The 14,142-nt window shown below is 77.1% G+C and overlaps 8 non-coding genes across 8 annotated transcripts; all 8 read right to left on the reverse strand.

Moving 5' to 3' along the window:
* Positions 1-615: 615 nt before the first annotated feature.
* On the reverse strand, positions 616-734 carry LOC144309800 (5S ribosomal RNA). The gene has a single exon (XR_013375692.1). It is a non-coding gene; the product is annotated as a 5S ribosomal RNA (ribosomal RNA).
* A 1,694-nt stretch (positions 735-2,428) lies between these two features.
* On the reverse strand, positions 2,429-2,547 carry LOC144309775 (5S ribosomal RNA). Its single transcript, XR_013375667.1, has one exon. It is a non-coding gene; the product is annotated as a 5S ribosomal RNA (ribosomal RNA).
* A 1,691-nt stretch (positions 2,548-4,238) lies between these two features.
* On the reverse strand, positions 4,239-4,357 carry LOC144309776 (5S ribosomal RNA). Its single transcript, XR_013375668.1, has one exon. It is a non-coding gene; the product is annotated as a 5S ribosomal RNA (ribosomal RNA).
* Positions 4,358-6,061: 1,704 nt separating this feature from the next.
* On the reverse strand, positions 6,062-6,180 carry LOC144309777 (5S ribosomal RNA). Its single transcript, XR_013375669.1, has one exon. It is a non-coding gene; the product is annotated as a 5S ribosomal RNA (ribosomal RNA).
* A 1,710-nt stretch (positions 6,181-7,890) lies between these two features.
* LOC144309778 (5S ribosomal RNA) lies at positions 7,891-8,009 on the reverse strand. Its single transcript, XR_013375670.1, has one exon. It is a non-coding gene; the product is annotated as a 5S ribosomal RNA (ribosomal RNA).
* Positions 8,010-9,719: 1,710 nt separating this feature from the next.
* LOC144309779 (5S ribosomal RNA) lies at positions 9,720-9,838 on the reverse strand. The gene has a single exon (XR_013375671.1). It is a non-coding gene; the product is annotated as a 5S ribosomal RNA (ribosomal RNA).
* A 1,710-nt stretch (positions 9,839-11,548) lies between these two features.
* LOC144309781 (5S ribosomal RNA) lies at positions 11,549-11,667 on the reverse strand. Its single transcript, XR_013375673.1, has one exon. It is a non-coding gene; the product is annotated as a 5S ribosomal RNA (ribosomal RNA).
* Positions 11,668-13,373: 1,706 nt separating this feature from the next.
* Positions 13,374-13,492, reverse strand: LOC144309782 (5S ribosomal RNA). The gene has a single exon (XR_013375674.1). It is a non-coding gene; the product is annotated as a 5S ribosomal RNA (ribosomal RNA).
* Positions 13,493-14,142: the final 650 nt, after the last annotated feature.

Consider the following 14,142-nt stretch of genomic DNA (forward strand, 5'->3'; position numbering starts at 1 on the left):
GAAGGTGGGGGGGTGTTGCGGGTGGCTGGGTGGCTTGGTCGCTGGGGGCGGTGCCAGGGAATTGCTAGGGGCTGGGGGCGGGCCTGGGGGCGGGGCCTGGGGCGGGGCGAGGAGGGCCCGCAGGCAGGCCCGGCCCCCGGCCCCCGGCTCCCAAGCACCCCCCCCCTCGGCCCCACCGAGGGCCTCGCAGGCCTGCGAGGACGGGATCCAGCCCCCACCCGTCTCCCCCCAGCGACCGCACCGCCCCCCCGCGCCCCCGCCCCGAGGTTCCGGCTGTCGCCCCGTCCCCTCCCTGGGCCCCTTCGGGCCCCCTCGGCCCCCTCGGCCCCCTGGGACGCGCGGCCGGCTAGGATGCGGGTGGGCGTCGTTGAAGGGCTGCGAGGTTGAAGGGCTGGGAGGAAGAGGAGGTGTGTGGTGTATGTAGTGGCGTCCTGCCCGTGCAGCGGGCGCCCTCGGTGCCCCGCGGCGCCCTGCGGTGGTCCCGGCGGGGCGGGGGCCATGGCAGGGGTCGTCCGGAGGGCGCCGCCGCCGCCGCCGCCGCCGCCGCCGCCGCCGCCGCGTTGGGCGAGGGGGGTGTTGGCGGCAAAGGGACGGACAGGAAGGCCGAAGAAAAAAAGCCTACAGCACCCGGTATTCCCAGGCGGTCTCCCATCCAAGTACTAACCAGGCCCGAACCTGCTTAGCTTCCGAGATCAGACGAGATCGGGCGCGTTCAGGGTGGTATGGCCGTAGACGTCCGCGCCTGCCGCTGGGCGCCCCAAGAGCCTGCTCTGCGCCTCTCCAGGCCGGGCGCCCGCCGCTCCTCAGCCCTCCTCCGCCCGCCCTGTGCGGCCCGCCTGAACGCCTGCCTGCCTGCCTGCCTGCCTGCCTGCATGCTCGCCTGCCGGCCCGACTGATGGACTGACCGCCTCCCGCGCCGCGCCCGGGGTGGCGGAGGGCGCCTGCCCGGGCCGGGGGGTGGGGGCCAAGACGCGTCCCGCACCCCGGAGCCGAGTCTGTCGCGGGAGCCCGGGCGCGCTCCCGTCCCCGGCCTGTCGGGCTCGTCGCCGCCGCTCGGCTCCCCGGATGGCACGCCGCCCCACATCGGGCCGCTCGCTGGGGGCCGGGGGCCGGGGGCCGGGGGCCGGGGGCTGGGGCCTGGGGGCTGCGGGGGGGTGTCGGGGTGTGCCGCGGGCCGGGGCCGGCGCCGGCGGGCCCCTGGCCTCTCCTGTTCTTCAGCCCGCCTGGCTCAAAGCCAAGCCGGGGCCGCCCGCGCCGCCGGACCCCATCGTCGCACAGGCAGGGACACAGACACAGGTGCCCACGACACACACACACACAGACAGACGGAAGGACACAGGCACTCGGAGCTGGGCCACACGGCCTGTGGGGGCGAGGCAGCCACCCCGCCGGAGGGGCGCAGGCCCTGGAGCTGCGTCAGGAGCCCTGGCAGCCGCAGGCCCTGCAGCCACGCGGTCAGGGATGCCGTTCCGCTCCCATTCCTGCCCATCAGCCGAACCGCCGCGGGGCCGTGTGCCTGCGTGCGTGCGCGGCGCCCTGGCCCAGGCGCGGAGCGAGTGTCTGTGGTGTGTCTTGCTGTGTCCCGAGCGGCTCTTTTGGGCCTGGGTGCCGGCCGCCCCCGCGTCGCTGTGGTCTTGGCTGTCGCGGGGTCACGGAGCGCGGAGCCCGGCGCCAACGGGGGGCCTGAGGCCCCCGGCGGTCGGGCCGTCTGGTTGGTGTCCTGGGCACGCGGAGCGTGGCCCCCGGGGCTGAGGGCCGAAGGGACGGTGGTCCGCGGGGGACGGAGGGCATGTCCTTCGGAGAGAAGGTGCAGGCGGGCCCGGGCCGAAGGTGGGGGGGGTGTTGCGGGTGGCTGGGTGGCTTGGTCGCTGGGGGCGGTGCTAGGGGCTGGGGGCGGGCCTGGGGGCGGGGCCTGGGGCGGGGCGAGGAGGGCCCGCAGGCAGGCCCGGCCCCCGGCCCCCGGCTCCCAAGCACCCCCCCCCTCGGCCCCACCGAGGGCCTCGCAGGCCTGCGAGGACGGGATCCAGCCCCCACCCGTCTCCCCCCAGCGACCGCACCGCCCCCCCGCGCCCCCGCCCCGAGGTTCCGGCTGTCGCCCCGTCCCCTCCCTGGGCCCCTTCGGGCCCCCTCGGCCCCCTCGGCCCCCTGGGACGCGCGGCCGGCTAGGATGCGGGTGGGCGTCGTTGAAGGGCTGCGAGGTTGAAGGGCTGGGAGGAAGAGGAGGTGTGTGGTGTATGTAGTGGCGTCCTGCCCGTGCAGCGGGCGCCCTCGGTGCCCCGCGGCGCCCTGCGGTGGTCCCGGCGGGGCGGGGGCCATGGCAGGGGTCGTCCGGAGGGCGCCGCCGCCGCCGCCGCCGCCGCCGCCGCCGCCGCGTTGGGCGAGGGGGGTGTTGGCGGCAAAGGGACGGACAGGAAGGCCGAAGAAAAAAAGCCTACAGCACCCGGTATTCCCAGGCGGTCTCCCATCCAAGTACTAACCAGGCCCGACCCTGCTTAGCTTCCGAGATCAGACGAGATCGGGCGCGTTCAGGGTGGTATGGCCGTAGACGTCCGCGCCTGCCGCTGGGCGCCCCAAGAGCCTGCTCTGCGCCTCTCCAGGCCGGGCGCCCGCCGCTCCTCAGCCCTCCTCCGCCCGCCCTGTGCGGCCCGCCTGAACGCCTGCCTGCCTGCCTGCCTGCCTGCCTGCATGCTCGCCTGCCGGCCCGACTGATGGACTGACCGCCTCCCGCGCCGCGCCCGGGGTGGCGGAGGGCGCCTGCCCGGGCCGGGGGGTGGGGGCCAAGACGCGTCCCGCACCCCGGAGCCGAGTCTGTCGCGGGAGCCCGGGCGCGCTCCCGTCCCCGGCCTGTCGGGCTCGTCGCCGCCGCTCGGCTCCCCGGATGGCACGCCGCCCCACATCGGGCCGCTCGCTGGGGGCCGGGGGCCGGGGGCCGGGGGCTGGGGCCTGGGGGCTGCGGGGGGGTGTCGGGGTGTGCCGCGGGCCGGGGCCGGCGCCGGCGGGCCCCTGGCCTCTCCTGTTCTTCAGCCCGCCTGGCTCAAAGCCAAGCCGGGGCCGCCCGCGCCGCCGGACCCCATCGTCGCACAGGCAGGGACACAGACACAGGTGCCCACGACACACACACACACAGACAGACGGAAGGACACAGGCACTCGGAGCTGGGCCACACGGCCTGTGGGGGCGAGGCAGCCACCCCGCCGGAGGGGCGCAGGCCCTGGAGCTGCGTCAGGAGCCCTGGCAGCCGCAGGCCCTGCAGCCACGGGGTCAGGGATGCCGTTCCGCTCCCATTCATGCCCATCAGCCGAACCGCCGCGGGGCCGTGTGCCTGCGTGCGTGCGCGGCGCCCTGGCCCAGGCGCGGAGCGAGTGTCTGTGGTGTGTCTTGCTGTGTCCCGAGCGGCTCTTTGGGCCTGGGTGCCGGCCGCCCCCGCGTCGCTGTGGTCTTGGCTGTCGCGGGGTCACGGAGCGCGGAGCCCGGCGCCAACGGGGGGCCTGAGGCCCCCGGCGGTCGGGCCGTCTGGTTGGTGTCCTGGGCACGCGGAGCGTGGACCCCGGGGCTGAGGGCCGAAGGGACGGTGGTCCGCGGGGGACGGAGGGCATGTCCTTCGGAGAGAAGGTGCAGGCGGGCCCGGGCCGAAGGTGGGGGGGGTGTTGCGGGTGGCTGGGTGGCTTGGTCGCTGGGGGCGGTGCTAGGGGCTGGGGGCGGGCCTGGGGGCGGGGCCTGGGGCGGGGCGAGGAGGGCCCGCAGGCAGGCCCGGCCCCCGGCCCCCGGCTCCCAAGCACCCCCCCCTCGGCCCCACCGAGGGCCTCGCAGGCCTGCGAGGACGGGATCCAGCCCCCACCCGTCTCCCCCCAGCGACCGCACCGCCCCCCCGCGCCCCCGCCCCGAGGTTCCGGCTGTCGCCCCGTCCCCTCCCTGGGCCCCTTCGGGCCCCCTCGGCCCCCTCGGCCCCCTGGGACGCGCGGCCGGCTAGGATGCGGGTGGGCGTCGTTGAAGGGCTGCGAGGTTGAAGGGCTGGGAGGAAGAGGAGGTGTGTGGTGTATGTAGTGGCGTCCTGCCCGTGCAGCGGGCGCCCTCGGTGCCCCGCGGCGCCCTGCGGTGGTCCCGGCGGGGCGGGGGCCATGGCAGGGGTCGTCCGGAGGGCGCCGCCGCCGCCGCCGCCGCCGCCGCCGCCGCCGCCGCCGCGTTGGGCGAGGGGGGTGTTGGCGGCAAAGGGACGGACAGGAAGGCCGAAGAAAAAAAGCCTACAGCACCCGGTATTCCCAGGCGGTCTCCCATCCAAGTACTAACCAGGCCCGACCCTGCTTAGCTTCCGAGATCAGACGAGATCGGGCGCGTTCAGGGTGGTATGGCCGTAGACGTCTGCGCCTGCCGCTGGGCGCCCCAAGAGCCTGCTCTGCGCCTCTCCAGGCCGGGCGCCCGCCGCTCCTCAGCCCTCCTCCGCCCGCCCTGTGCGGCCCGCCTGAACGCCTGCCTGCCTGCCTGCCTGCCTGCCTGCCTGCATGCTCGCCTGCCGGCCCGACTGATGGACTGACCGCCTCCCGCGCCGCGCCCGGGGTGGCGGAGGGCGCCTGCCCGGGCCGGGGGGTGGGGGCCAAGACGCGTCCCGCACCCCGGAGCCGAGTCTGTCGCGGGAGCCCGGGCGCGCTCCCGTCCCCGGCCTGTCGGGCTCGTCGCCGCCGCTCGGCTCCCCGGATGGCACGCCGCCCCACATCGGGCCGCTCGCTGGGGGCCGGGGGCCGGGGGCCGGGGGCCGGGGGCTGGGGCCTGGGGGCTGCGGGGGGGTGTCGGGGTGTGCCGCGGGCCGGGGCCGGCGCCGGCGGGCCCCTGGCCTCTCCTGTTCTTCAGCCCGCCTGGCTCAAAGCCAAGCCGGGGCCGCCCGCGCCGCCGGACCCCATCGTCGCACAGGCAGGGACACAGACACAGGTGCCCACGACACACACACACACAGACAGACGGAAGGACACAGGCACTCGGAGCTGGGCCACACGGCCTGTGGGGGCGAGGCAGCCACCCCGCCGGAGGGGCGCAGGCCCTGGAGCTGCGTCAGGAGCCCTGGCAGCCGCAGGCCCTGCAGCCACGGGGTCAGGGATGCCGTTCCGCTCCCATTCCTGCCCATCAGCCGAACCGCCGCGGGGCCGTGTGCCTGCGTGCGTGCGCGGCGCCCTCGCCCAGGCGCGGAGCGAGTGTCTGTGGTGTGTCTTGCTGTGTCCCGAGCGGCTCTTTTGGGCCTGGGTGCCGGCCGCCCCCGCGTCGCTGTGGTCTTGGCTGTCGCGGGGTCACGGAGCGCGGAGCCCGGCGCCAACGGGGGGCCTGAGGCCCCCGGCGGTCGGGCCGTCTGGTTGGTGTCCTGGGCACGCGGAGCGTGGCCCCCGGGGCTGAGGGCCGAAGGGACGGTGGTCCGCGGGGGACGGAGGGCATGTCCTTCGGAGAGAAGGTGCAGGCGGGCCCGGGCCGAAGGTGGGGGGGGTGTTGCGGGTGGCTGGGTGGCTTGGTCGCTGGGGGCGGTGCTAGGGGCTGGGGGCGGGCCTGGGGGCGGGGCCTGGGGCGGGGCGAGGAGGGCCCGCAGGCAGGCCCGGCCCCCGGCCCCCGGCTCCCAAGCACCCCCCCCCTCGGCCCCACCGAGGGCCTCGCAGGCCTGCGAGGACGGGATCCAGCCCCCACCCGTCTCCCCCCAGCGACCGCACCGCCCCCCCGCGCCCCCGCCCCGAGGTTCCGGCTGTCGCCCCGTCCCCTCCCTGGGCCCCTTCGGGCCCCCTCGGCCCCCTCGGCCCCCTGGGACGCGCGGCCGGCTAGGATGCGGGTGGGCGTCGTTGAAGGGCTGCGAGGTTGAAGGGCTGGGAGGAAGAGGAGGTGTGTGGTGTATGTAGTGGCGTCCTGCCCGTGCAGCGGGCGCCCTCGGTGCCCCGCGGCGCCCTGCGGTGGTCCCGGCGGGGCGGGGGCCATGGCAGGGGTCGTCCGGAGGGCGCCGCCGCCGCCGCCGCCGCCGCCGCCGCCGCCGCCGCCGCGTTGGGCGAGGGGGGTGTTGGCGGCAAAGGGACGGACAGGAAGGCCGAAGAAAAAAAGCCTACAGCACCCGGTATTCCCAGGCGGTCTCCCATCCAAGTACTAACCAGGCCCGACCCTGCTTAGCTTCCGAGATCAGACGAGATCGGGCGCGTTCAGGGTGGTATGGCCGTAGACGTCCGCGCCTGCCGCTGGGCGCCCCAAGAGCCTGCTCTGCGCCTCTCCAGGCCGGGCGCCCGCCGCTCCTCAGCCCTCCTCCGCCCGCCCTGTGCGGCCCGCCTGAACGCCTGCCTGCCTGCCTGCCTGCCTGCCTGCCTGCATGCTCGCCTGCCGGCCCGACTGATGGACTGACCGCCTCCCGCGCCGCGCCCGGGGTGGCGGAGGGCGCCTGCCCGGGCCGGGGGGTGGGGGCCAAGACGCGTCCCGCACCCCGGAGCCGAGTCTGTCGCGGGAGCCCGGGCGCGCTCCCGTCCCCGGCCTGTCGGGCTCGTCGCCGCCGCTCGGCTCCCCGGATGGCACGCCGCCCCACATCGGGCCGCTCGCTGGGGGCCGGGGGCCGGGGGCCGGGGGCCGGGGGCTGGGGCCTGGGGGCTGCGGGGGGGTGTCGGGGTGTGCCGCGGGCCGGGGCCGGCGCCGGCGGGCCCCTGGCCTCTCCTGTTCTTCAGCCCGCCTGGCTCAAAGCCAAGCCGGGGCCGCCCGCGCCGCCGGACCCCATCGTCGCACAGGCAGGGACACAGACACAGGTGCCCACGACACACACACACACAGACAGACGGAAGGACACAGGCACTCGGAGCTGGGCCACACGGCCTGTGGGGGCGAGGCAGCCACCCCGCCGGAGGGGCGCAGGCCCTGGAGCTGCGTCAGGAGCCCTGGCAGCCGCAGGCCCTGCAGCCACGGGGTCAGGGATGCCGTTCCGCTCCCATTCCTGCCCATCAGCCGAACCGCCGCGGGGCCGTGTGCCTGCGTGCGTGCGCGGCGCCCTGGCCCAGGCGCGGAGCGAGTGTCTGTGGTGTGTCTTGCTGTGTCCCGAGCGGCTCTTTTGGGCCTGGGTGCCGGCCGCCCCCGCGTCGCTGTGGTCTTGGCTGTCGCGGGGTCACGGAGCGCGGAGCCCGGCGCCAACGGGGGGCCTGAGGCCCCCGGCGGTCGGGCCGTCTGGTTGGTGTCCTGGGCACGCGGAGCGTGGCCCCCGGGGCTGAGGGCCGAAGGGACGGTGGTCCGCGGGGGACGGAGGGCATGTCCTTCGGAGAGAAGGTGCAGGCGGGCCCGGGCCGAAGGTGGGGGGGGTGTTGCGGGTGGCTGGGTGGCTTGGTCGCTGGGGGCGGTGCTAGGGGCTGGGGGCGGGCCTGGGGGCGGGGCCTGGGGCGGGGCGAGGAGGGCCCGCAGGCAGGCCCGGCCCCCGGCCCCCGGCTCCCAAGCACCCCCCCCCTCGGCCCCACCGAGGGCCTCGCAGGCCTGCGAGGACGGGATCCAGCCCCCACCCGTCTCCCCCCAGCGACCGCACCGCCCCCCCGCGCCCCCGCCCCGAGGTTCCGGCTGTCGCCCCGTCCCCTCCCTGGGCCCCTTCGGGCCCCCTCGGCCCCCTCGGCCCCCTGGGACGCGCGGCCGGCTAGGATGCGGGTGGGCGTCGTTGAAGGGCTGCGAGGTTGAAGGGCTGGGAGGAAGAGGAGGTGTGTGGTGTATGTAGTGGCGTCCTGCCCGTGCAGCGGGCGCCCTCGGTGCCCCGCGGCGCCCTGCGGTGGTCCCGGCGGGGCGGGGGCCATGGCAGGGGTCGTCCGGAGGGCGCCGCCGCCGCCGCCGCCGCCGCCGCCGCCGCCGCCGCCGCCGCCGCGTTGGGCGAGGGGGGTGTTGGCGGCAAAGGGACGGACAGGAAGGCCGAAGAAAAAAAGCCTACAGCACCCGGTATTCCCAGGCGGTCTCCCATCCAAGTACTAACCAGGCCCGACCCTGCTTAGCTTCCGAGATCAGACGAGATCGGGCGCGTTCAGGGTGGTATGGCCGTAGACGTCCGCGCCTGCCGCTGGGCGCCCCAAGAGCCTGCTCTGCGCCTCTCCAGGCCGGGCGCCCGCCGCTCCTCAGCCCTCCTCCGCCCGCCCTGTGCGGCCCGCCTGAACGCCTGCCTGCCTGCCTGCCTGCCTGCCTGCCTGCATGCTCGCCTGCCGGCCCGACTGATGGACTGACCGCCTCCCGCGCCGCGCCCGGGGTGGCGGAGGGCGCCTGCCCGGGCCGGGGGGTGGGGGCCAAGACGCGTCCCGCACCCCGGAGCCGAGTCTGTCGCGGGAGCCCGGGCGCGCTCCCGTCCCCGGCCTGTCGGGCTCGTCGCCGCCGCTCGGCTCCCCGGATGGCACGCCGCCCCACATCGGGCCGCTCGCTGGGGGCCGGGGGCCGGGGGCCGGGGGCCGGGGGCTGGGGCCTGGGGGCTGCGGGGGGGTGTCGGGGTGTGCCGCGGGCCGGGGCCGGCGCCGGCGGGCCCCTGGCCTCTCCTGTTCTTCAGCCCGCCTGGCTCAAAGCCAAGCCGGGGCCGCCCGCGCCGCCGGACCCCATCGTCGCACAGGCAGGGACACAGACACAGGTGCCCACGACACACACACACACAGACAGACGGAAGGACACAGGCACTCGGAGCTGGGCCACACGGCCTGTGGGGGCGAGGCAGCCACCCCGCCGGAGGGGCGCAGGCCCTGGAGCTGCGTCAGGAGCCCTGGCAGCCGCAGGCCCTGCAGCCACGCGGTCAGGGATGCCGTTCCGCTCCCATTCCTGCCCATCAGCCGAACCGCCGCGGGGCCGTGTGCCTGCGTGCGTGCGCGGCGCCCTGGCCCAGGCGCGGAGCGAGTGTCTGTGGTGTGTCTTGCTGTGTCCCGAGCGGCTCTTTTGGGCCTGGGTGCCGGCCGCCCCCGCGTCGCTGTGGTCTTGGCTGTCGCGGGGTCACGGAGCGCGGAGCCCGGCGCCAACGGGGGGCCTGAGGCCCCCGGCGGTCGGGCCGTCTGGTTGGTGTCCTGGGCACGCGGAGCGTGGCCCCCGGGGCTGAGGGCCGAAGGGACGGTGGTCCGCGGGGGACGGAGGGCATGTCCTTCGGAGAGAAGGTGCAGGCGGGCCCGGGCCGAAGGTGGGGGGGGTGTTGCGGGTGGCTGGGTGGCTTGGTCGCTGGGGGCGGTGCTAGGGGCTGGGGGCGGGCCTGGGGGCGGGGCCTGGGGCGGGGCGAGGAGGGCCCGCAGGCAGGCCCGGCCCCCGGCCCCCGGCTCCCAAGCACCCCCCCCCTCGGCCCCACCGAGGGCCTCGCAGGCCTGCGAGGACGGGATCCAGCCCCCACCCGTCTCCCCCCAGCGACCGCACCGCCCCCCCGCGCCCCCGCCCCGAGGTTCCGGCTGTCGCCCCGTCCCCTCCCTGGGCCCCTTCGGGCCCCCTCGGCCCCCTCGGCCCCCTGGGACGCGCGGCCGGCTAGGATGCGGGTGGGCGTCGTTGAAGGGCTGCGAGGTTGAAGGGCTGGGAGGAAGAGGAGGTGTGTGGTGTATGTAGTGGCGTCCTGCCCGTGCAGCGGGCGCCCTCGGTGCCCCGCGGCGCCCTGCGGTGGTCCCGGCGGGGCGGGGGCCATGGCAGGGGTCGTCCGGAGGGCGCCGCCGCCGCCGCCGCCGCCGCCGCCGCCGCCGCCGCCGCCGCCGCGTTGGGCGAGGGGGGTGTTGGCGGCAAAGGGACGGACAGGAAGGCCGAAGAAAAAAAGCCTACAGCACCCGGTATTCCCAGGCGGTCTCCCATCCAAGTACTAACCAGGCCCGACCCTGCTTAGCTTCCGAGATCAGACGAGATCGGGCGCGTTCAGGGTGGTATGGCCGTAGACGTCCGCGCCTGCCGCTGGGCGCCCCAAGAGCCTGCTCTGCGCCTCTCCAGGCCGGGCGCCCGCCGCTCCTCAGCCCTCCTCCGCCCGCCCTGTGCGGCCCGCCTGAACGCCTGCCTGCCTGCCTGCCTGCCTGCCTGCCTGCATGCTCGCCTGCCGGCCCGACTGATGGACTGACCGCCTCCCGCGCCGCGCCCGGGGTGGCGGAGGGCGCCTGCCCGGGCCGGGGGGTGGGGGCCAAGACGCGTCCCGCACCCCGGAGCCGAGTCTGTCGCGGGAGCCCGGGCGCGCTCCCGTCCCCGGCCTGTCGGGCTCGTCGCCGCCGCTCGGCTCCCCGGATGGCACGCCGCCCCACATCGGGCCGCTCGCTGGGGGCCGGGGGCCGGGGGCCGGGGGCCGGGGGCTGGGGCCTGGGGGCTGCGGGGGGGTGTCGGGGTGTGCCGCGGGCCGGGGCCGGCGCCGGCGGGCCCCTGGCCTCTCCTGTTCTTCAGCCCGCCTGGCTCAAAGCCAAGCCGGGGCCGCCCGCGCCGCCGGACCCCATCGTCGCACAGGCAGGGACACAGACACAGGTGCCCACGACACACACACACACAGACAGACGGAAGGACACAGGCACTCGGAGCTGGGCCACACGGCCTGTGGGGGCGAGGCAGCCACCCCGCCGGAGGGGCGCAGGCCCTGGAGCTGCGTCAGGAGCCCTGGCAGCCGCAGGCCCTGCAGCCACGCGGTCAGGGATGCCGTTCCGCTCCCATTCCTGCCCATCAGCCGAACCGCCGCGGGGCCGTGTGCCTGCGTGCGTGCGCGGCGCCCTGGCCCAGGCGCGGAGCGAGTGTCTGTGGTGTGTCTTGCTGTGTCCCGAGCGGCTCTTTTGGGCCTGGGTGCCGGCCGCCCCCGCGTCGCTGTGGTCTTGGCTGTCGCGGGGTCACGGAGCGCGGAGCCCGGCGCCAACGGGGGGCCTGAGGCCCCCGGCGGTCGGGCCGTCTGGTTGGTGTCCTGGGCACGCGGAGCGTGGCCCCCGGGGCTGAGGGCCGAAGGGACGGTGGTCCGCGGGGGACGGAGGGCATGTCCTTCGGAGAGAAGGTGCAGGCGGGCCCGGGCCGAAGGTGGGGGGGGTGTTGCGGGTGGCTGGGTGGCTTGGTCGCTGGGGGCGGTGCTAGGGGCTGGGGGCGGGCCTGGGGGCGGGGCCTGGGGCGGGGCGAGGAGGGCCCGCAGGCAGGCCCGGCCCCCGGCCCCCGGCTCCCAAGCACCCCCCCCCTCGGCCCCACCGAGGGCCTCGCAGGCCTGCGAGGACGGGATCCAGCCCCCACCCGTCTCCCCCCAGCGACCGCACCGCCCCCCCGCGCCCCCGCCCCGAGGTTCCGGCTGTCGCCCCGTCCCCTCCCTGGGCCCCTTCGGGCCCCCTCGGCCCCCTCGGCCCCCTGGGACGCGCGGCCGGCTAGGATGCGGGTGGGCGTCGTTGAAGGGCTGCGAGGTTGAAGGGCTGGGAGGAAGAGGAGGTGTGTGGTGTATGTAGTGGCGTCCTGCCCGTGCAGCGGGCGCCCTCGGTGCCCCGCGGCGCCCTGCGGTGGTCCCGGCGGGGCGGGGGCCATGGCAGGGGTCGTCCGGAGGGCGCCGCCGCCGCCGCCGCCGCCGCCGCCGCCGCCGCCGCCGCCGCCGCGTTGGGCGAGGGGGGTGTTGGCGGCAAAGGGACGGACAGGAAGGCCGAAGAAAAAAAGCCTACAGCACCCGGTATTCCCAGGCGGTCTCCCATCCAAGTACTAACCAGGCCCGACCCTGCTTAGCTTCCGAGATCAGACGAGATCGGGCGCGTTCAGGGTGGTATGGCCGTAGACGTCCGCGCCTGCCGCTGGGCGCCCCAAGAGCCTGCTCTGCGCCTCTCCAGGCCGGGCGCCCGCCGCTCCTCAGCCCTCCTCCGCCCGCCCTGTGCGGCCCGCCTGAACGCCTGCCTGCCTGCCTGCCTGCCTGCCTGCCTGCATGCTCGCCTGCCGGCCCGACTGATGGACTGACCGCCTCCCGCGCCGCGCCCGGGGTGGCGGAGGGCGCCTGCCCGGGCCGGGGGGTGGGGGCCAAGACGCGTCCCGCACCCCGGAGCCGAGTCTGTCGCGGGAGCCCGGGCGCGCTCCCGTCCCCGGCCTGTCGGGCTCGTCGCCGCCGCTCGGCTCCCCGGATGGCACGCCGCCCCACATCGGGCCGCTCGCTGGGGGCCGGGGGCCGGGGGCCGGGGGCCGGGGGCTGGGGCCTGGGGGCTGCGGGGGGGTGTCGGGGTGTGCCGCGGGCCGGGGCCGGCGCCGGCGGGCCCCTGGCCTCTCCTGTTCTTCAGCCCGCCTGGCTCAAAGCCAAGCCGGGGCCGCCCGCGCCGCCGGACCCCATCGTCGCACAGGCAGGGACACAGACACAGGTGCCCACGACACACACACACACAGACAGACGGAAGGACACAGGCACTCGGAGCTGGGCCACACGGCCTGTGGGGGCGAGGCAGCCACCCCGCCGGAGGGGCGCAGGCCCTGGAGCTGCGTCAGGAGCCCTGGCAGCCGCAGGCCCTGCAGCCACGCGGTCAGGGATGCCGTTCCGCTCCCATTCCTGCCCATCAGCCGAACCGCCGCGGGGCCGTGTGCCTGCGTGCGTGCGCGGCGCCCTCGCCCAGGCGCGGAGCGAGTGTCTGTGGTGTGTCTTGCTGTGTCCCGAGCGGCTCTTTTGGGCCTGGGTGCCGGCCGCCCCCGCGTCGCTGTGGTCTTGGCTGTCGCGGGGTCACGGAGCGCGGAGCCCGGCGCCAACGGGGGGCCTGAGGCCCCCGGCGGTCGGGCCGTCTGGTTGGTGTCCTGGGCACGCGGAGCGTGGCCCCCGGGGCTGAGGGCCGAAGGGACGGTGGTCCGCGGGGGACGGAGGGCATGTCCTTCGGAGAGAAGGTGCAGGCGGGCCCGGGCCGAAGGTGGGGGGGGTGTTGCGGGTGGCTGGGTGGCTTGGTCGCTGGGGGCGGTGCTAGGGGCTGGGGGCGGGCCTGGGGGCGGGGCCTGGGGCGGGGCGAGGAGGGCCCGCAGGCAGGCCCGGCCCCCGGCCCCCGGCTCCCAAGCACCCCCCCCTCGGCCCCACCGAGGGCCTCGCAGGCCTGCGAGGACGGGATCCAGCCCCCACCCGTCTCCCCCCAGCGACCGCACCGCCCCCCCGCGCCCCCGCCCCGAGGTTCCGGCTGTCGCCCCGTCCCCTCCCTGGGCCCCTTCGGGCCCCCTCGGCCCCCTCGGCCCCCTGGGACGCGCGGCCGGCTAGGATGCGGGTGGGCGTCGTTGAAGGGCTGCGAGGTTGAAGGGCTGGGAGGAAGAGGAGGTGTGTGGTGTATGTAGTGGCGTCCTGCCCGTGCAGCGGGCGCCCTCGGTGCCCCGCGGCGCCCTGCGGTGGTCCCGGCGGGGCGGGGGCCATGGCAGGGGTCGTCCGGAGGGCGCCGCCGCCGCCGCCGCCGCCGCCGCCGCCGCCGCCGCCGCCGCGTTGGGCGAGGGGGGTGTTGGCGGCAAAGGGACGGACAGGAAGGCCGAAGAAAAAAAGCCTACAGCACCCGGTATTCCCAGGCGGTCTCCCATCCAAGTACTAACCAGGCCCGACCCTGCTTAGCTTCCGAGATCAGACGAGATCGGGCGCGTTCAGGGTGGTATGGCCGTAGACGTCCGCGCCTGCCGCTGGGCGCCCCAAGAGCCTGCTCTGCGCCTCTCCAGGCCGGGCGCCCGCCGCTCCTCAGCCCTCCTCCGCCCGCCCTGTGCGGCCCGCCTGAACGCCTGCCTGCCTGCCTGCCTGCCTGCCTGCCTGCATGCTCGCCTGCCGGCCCGACTGATGGACTGACCGCCTCCCGCGCCGCGCCCGGGGTGGCGGAGGGCGCCTGCCCGGGCCGGGGGGTGGGGGCCAAGACGCGTCCCGCACCCCGGAGCCGAGTCTGTCGCGGGAGCCCGGGCGCGCTCCCGTCCCCGGCCTGTCGGGCTCGTCGCCGCCGCTCGGCTCCCCGGATGGCACGCCGCCCCACATCGGGCCGCTCGCTGGGGGCCGGGGGCCGGGGGCCGGGGGCCGGGGGCTGGGGCCTGGGGGCTGCGGGGGGGTGTCGGGGTGTGCCGCGGGCCGGGGCCGGCGCCGGCGGGCCCCTGGCCTCTCCTGTTCTTCAGCCCGCCTGGCTCAAAGCCAAGCCGGGGCCGCCCGCGCCGCCGGACCCCATCGTCGCACAGGCAGGGACACAGACACAGGTGCCCACGACACACACACACACAGACAGACGGAAGGACACAGGCACTCGGAGCTGGGCCACACGGCCTGTGGGGGCGAGGCAG

The sequence above is a fragment of the Canis aureus genome, unplaced genomic scaffold (assembly GCF_053574225.1).
Source record: "Canis aureus isolate CA01 unplaced genomic scaffold, VMU_Caureus_v.1.0 ptg000210l_RagTag, whole genome shotgun sequence".
Classification (NCBI taxonomy): Eukaryota; Metazoa; Chordata; class Mammalia; order Carnivora; family Canidae; genus Canis; species Canis aureus.